The following is a 6,000-nucleotide window of genomic DNA, read 5'->3' as shown; positions in this document are numbered from 1 at the left end:
GAGGATGGGTTGGCCTGGTGATGGGTATTAAAGAGGACACGTTCTACATGGAGCACTGGGTGTTATATGCAAATAATGAATCATGGAACACTATATCAAAGACTAATGATGTAATGCATGGTGATTAACATAACATAATAATTAAAATAATAATAATAATAAAACACGTGCGGAACTTACACCGATGGGGGAAAAAAAAGACTAGGACGTTGACAGAAGGCAATATCCAAACACTAACAAGCACACTTCACTAGCAATCAGAAGAGACCAGTTAAATAAGGAGATAGGAAAACTTGCTATTAAGTGCCAGAAAGAGGTGGAGAAAGCGTAACACTCTCTGTCCTCTGGAAACGTGCCTGCAGATCTTGGTGTGGGGAGGGTGATGGTCAAATCTTCTAACAGTTGGCACCCCGTGGGCAACAGCCCATCAGAATAGGTGCCTGACTAATTACATCGGAAGTCCTTCCTGCAACATGCATCACAGCGAGACTCACGCCTCAGTCCACGGAGAAATGTTTGTTGTAGCATAGATTTGGAGGAGCCCAACATTCAGGGAAATGGATGAATACAATGATGCTTATGCTTCAAATGCCATTCTTTTCAAGCGGTCAGATGTCGTGAGCTAGGTGGATGTGCGGAAACATAGATCTTGAAAATTAGAATCAAGTTAAAAAAGTAAGAGATAGCCTGAAAGTCAAAGCACATATGATCTTTGTAAATTTTTTTTCAATGACATACTTGATGAAACACAATTTTTAAAAGGACACACATATCCCAAAATAAATGTTAGGAACATAGTTTGAAAGGCACAAACTGAGTAAACTAAATTGGATGCTGTGGAGGAGTGGAATGGGCATGGGGATGTGGGATGACAGAGAAAATAATTAAGATACATACATACATATGTACGTACATACATACGTACATGAAACAAGCCATGTAGAGGTTTTGCAGAATATCATGAGGATGATGTGTAATGAGCTGAAGAACATGATTAACTCTCTTCAGAAAGCTTAGATCCTAAGTCAGGGGAGAAGGGAAAGCAAATCAATAAGTCAATATTAATTTCTCATTTTTATATTGCTTTTAGGGAATTTGAGAAATAATTCAGCCAACTAGAAGCAGACGAGTCTAGATTGGTAGTCACTTAAATATTTTTCTGATAAATATGAGGAGTCCTTAGTATTAGCAAGCAGTGTTCCAAGCCCTTGGGGCCACCAGTGACCAACATGGTCTCTTTCCCTGAAGACCTTACTTTCTAGCAGACAGGAAGTCATAGAATCTCGAAAATGAACTGTCCCTATTCAGAGCTGCTTTTCAGGCCTGGCCTAATGAATGGGGAGGACATTAAGAGGCAGGAGCCCTTACGTCCCTCCTTAAAGAGCAAGCCTGTCACAAATTCATACAAGACCTGTGTTTTTCATTTACATCCTTCATTGCCTGATTCATACAATGAACCCTTGAGCTGGCTGTTGCAGGAAGGACATTGAGGGAGAAAAGGAAAACTGAGAGGCAGGCAATCTATGTTATTTCAGAATGTCAGGGAAGATGCCCAACATCCCAGATAGCACGTAGGATATGCCACCTGCCACGATGTTTCCTGCCTTGTGAACTCAGAAAGACATATAAAATCCAAATTAAAATTCAATCTAAATGTAAACTAAATCACTCCTTTAATTAAACAATAAATTGTCTCTACTAAAGAAAAGAATAAGAAGGTCACGTGGAACCAAGTAGAGAACATATTCACCAAGAGTGAATATATATATACATACATAGAATGCACATGTATATTTCATTATATATATAACCTATGTAAAATTTTATGTGCATAATCATTTTCTCAAACTTTGTTTTTGTTGTTATGTCCCCATTTTCTCCCAGTAGTGCTGGTAGGACAGGGGTCTGGTCCTGCAGTGTTTCGCCACTTGAGGGCACCACCTTGGTGAGCTAGTGACTCTCCAAGACACTGCAGAGGGGAGGGCAGATCAGCAAACTGGGACTCACAGGCCAAAACTGCCCACCACCTTTTTCTGTACAAACTGTGAACTAAGAATGAGTTTTATGTTTTCAAAAGGTTAAAAAAAAAAAAAGAAAAGAAAAATAGTATTTCATGATATGTGAAAATTATAGAAAATCCAGATTCCACTGTCCACAAAGTCCATTGCTGCTTTAGCTCTGCATTTCTCATGACCTGCAAAGCCTACCATATTTACTCTCTGATCCTTTGCAGAAAAAAATGTTTCCACTCTTGGAATTGTTCAAGGGAAAACTTTGTCCATCCTTGCTTCTCTTTCATTGCATCTGAATTGAGGCAGTAAAAAGAGAGGTGCTACCCATCATAACCCCCACATATTCCAACACCATACATTCTTATAAGATTCCTCATCTCCTTCTTGGTTAGGACTCACTGCTTTAGGTTTTTGCCTCTGTAAGCCTTAGTGTGCAGCAAACTCTGAATTATTCCACTTTATTTTCTCCTCATCTCTCTGGGAGTCAGACCATACCTTAACCATGAGTGGTTTTCCAGAACCACTCATAATAAGCAATTTGAAGGACTCCTCCCACCTTCACCTAGACCCAGCAGGCTTCTTGACTGCAGTTTCAGCTAATTCCTGGTACAGGAAGGTATTAAAGAGAGTTTTATGTCCAAAAAACCCTGGATTCATAGAATCCACTTCAAGAATGCTTTTCTAGTCTGAAGAGTTCTCATATTTGACTATAATTTATAAACTATTTATAAAGTACTTCCTATGGGACCAACACAACACTAAATGCATTATATACAGCAGTCTCCAATCAGAATAACCCTGACATGTTGGAAGTCTTAGTTCTCTTTACAGATGAGGAATGTGGAGTTCACTGAGATTGAAGGACTTCATGCTGTTTCAGTAAGAATAGAGTCTGGATTGAAACTCAGATCTATCTTATTTTAAATCCATCCACTTCTCACTGTACATGATTCTTTTACACTGTACCATACTGATTTATAAGAAAAATATGCAAAATTCCATATTTGTGTATCAATAAGATTATAACCTTACCTCCACTGACATATAAAGAGTCCCAAACTCTCTCCTTGTGTTAAAACATTTGTAGTGACTTTTTAATTTTTCATTGCGATGTCTCTTTAAGTCAACCGCATATTCTTTTTTTTCCTATTAATTAGCCAGGTTGCTAAGCTGGCACAGTGAAGTGGTGTTAAAGTGTCCCCAAATTAATAGTGCCTCATCAGCACTGAGGCAGGGCGTGAAATTACCTTCTGAAGTGTTACCTGAATGCAGTTAGCACCCCCTCTGCTGCTGACTTCAGACAAGAATGGGAACTCAGCAGAAATATCAGCAGGTCTGCATTAGCCATCAGCAGAATCTTAGGGTCAGAGAAGTGAAATCCCCCTTGCCCACCAGTGTCCTTCCGATCACTCTGCTCCCACGAGTTGCACTATCTCCAACACAGGGTGCAAGGCTTCCAGAGCTAGTTGTTCCCAATTGGAACCATTCTGTCCCTGGCTCACCCCTTAAATAGAGCACATTGCGTCTCCAAGCAACTAGATCAATTGTGATTCGTGCTAATGGACAGGTCAGGGCAACTCCCTGGCACCATGGAAACACTGCCCCTGCTTTCAGTGCCAGGAACCCCGTGCTGGATGGGAGAGAGGGTGTGGGAGAACAAAGGGGAGCTCAGTGGGGCCTCCAAGTGGAACTCTCTCCAAGTAGGTCATCCGGCAGCCCAGCCTGGATTGTGAATTTCCTCTCTGGTGTAAACTCCAGTGGTTCCCAAAGTGGACAATATCAGTCTTTAAAAGATTTACAAGGCTTAAAAATCCTATTTGAGATGAAAATTTACTCATTCAGATGTTTATAAAATAAAGCAAACTCAGGCCAGGTCCATCTGTCCAACACCTGAAACAGCCCCCTCTAGGCTAGAGAAGGACCACATAATTGACAAGAAGGTTGTAGCTGAGGGAAGCGCTATGGTACAGTAGAAAACCCTGGCAGACATGGGTTCCGACAAAGATGAGACAGATCCTTGGTGAGCCACTTATGGGATATATGATCTTAGAAATACTACTCACCCTTTGGAGTCTCTGTTTCCTCATCTGTAAAATACAGATTATAATAATGCTGATCTAATGGAGTTAGTGTGAGGATTAAAGGCACATAAAGCTACTGGCGCATAATAAGCACCTTAATAACTATTAGTTATTAAAATAATGGTAATAATGATGACGATGATGATATATTGATGACATTGGTGATGATGATGATAATGATGATGGTGACGATGATGGTGGTGATGATGTTGATGATGGTGATGATGATGATGGTGGTGATGAGGATGGTGATGATGTTGATGATGATGGTGGGGTAGTGATGATGTTGATGATGGTGAAGGTGATGATGATGGTGGTGATGAGGATGGTGATGATGTTGATGATGATGGTGGGGTAGTGATGATGTTGATGATGGTGATGGTGATGATGATGGTGGTGATGAGGATGGTGATGATGTTGATGATGATGGTGGGGTAGTGATGATGTTGATGATGGTGATGGTGATGGTGATGATGTATCAGGAGCTCAGCCATCGCAGCACAAATATGAACACTTTCAGCATCTGCCTGTATCTAACAGGAGAAACCAAACTTCTTAGAGGGTGAGTGAGCAATGCTCCCTTAGTATGTCTTCCTCACTATTCTGTCCCTCTGTAAGATTTTGCTAGGAGCTCCAGAGAGGAGAGAGGCAGAGGTGGTGCTTGTTGGCAAGGGGCTGAAGAGCTGCCATTGTTTTTCATTATACCTGATGAAGGCCATTCCATGAGCCTTGGGTAAGTCAGCAAGTAAGAGTAATTTTAGTCAGTTCTTATTTTTAAAGAAAACTTATTTTGTAAAATTTAATTTTAAACGTGTTCTTTCATCAACAATGACTTAATTCATAATAAACCAGAAAATTGAGTTCACCTGCACATCCTCATGACATATTTGGTTAAGTGAGGTTAATCTAATATTATAAAAATGAGAATAATAATAACTAACATTTATTAAATATCACTGCATGACCTATACTTTATTGTAGCAAATATTGATTGAACACTTGCTGTGTTCCAGCCTGAGGATATAGCAATATACAAAAGGGCAAAAATCTCCATCCTTAGGGAGTTTACATTCTACTGAAGGGAGACAGAAAATAAATAAACAAATAAGCTAACCATATGGTATAGGAGATATGGAGCAAAATAAATGAGAGAGGGGCCTACAGGGTGCCATTGGGGCTGGCGTTTTAAATGATGTGGTCCTGAGGGTGGCATTTGGGCAAAGAATAAACTGGTTTGTCAGGCTCAGAATGGACTTCTTGGGAAAGAGGGTTTTAAGTAGATTTACAGTAACTGCAAAGGCCCTGTGGTAGGAATGACCTTGGAGGAGTAATGGAGAGTGGCTCCATGGCTGGAATCCTCCAGGGGGAGATAGGGTCAGGGAGTTAATAGGGCCAGATTATACAGTACCTCACAGGGTTCTGCCAACTCCTCACTTTCATTCTGACTGAGACAGAAGTGGGCAGAGAGGATGCTGAAGAGTGGGAGCAATGTGTAAGACTTTTCCAAGGGCCCACCCTGGTTGCTCTGTAGGGGTAATGGGAAAAACCGTGACCTGTTAGAAGTGGTGGGGACAATCCAGAGAGAGACAATGCTGGCTTGGATTAGGGGGTGGTAGGGAAGGTTGAGAAAAGTAACTGCATTTTGTATATATTTTCAGGAGAGACACATCAGGATTTGCAGATGGAGTGTGTGTGTTTTTGAGAGAGACAGTCTAGGGTGGCTTTGGAGTGTTTGGGAAACAAGAAGGATAAGTCCAGTTAAACAGAGGTCTGAAAGAGCGGGAGGGGATCATTTGGGCAGGGGTGAGGTGGGCCCGGGCTTGGGCATCCTGAGCTACAAACACCTACTGGATACTCAAGGAGGGTTGTGTAGGCAGATGGGAGGTAGGCAGAGATAGGGATCAGTG

The sequence above is a fragment of the Leptonychotes weddellii genome, chromosome 4 (genome assembly GCF_054177405.1).
Source record: "Leptonychotes weddellii isolate Sample4059 chromosome 4, ASM5417740v2, whole genome shotgun sequence".
NCBI classification, from domain to species: domain Eukaryota; kingdom Metazoa; phylum Chordata; class Mammalia; order Carnivora; family Phocidae; genus Leptonychotes; species Leptonychotes weddellii.
The sequence above is the reverse complement of the archived record's forward strand: the minus strand, read 5'-3'. Positions refer to the sequence as shown.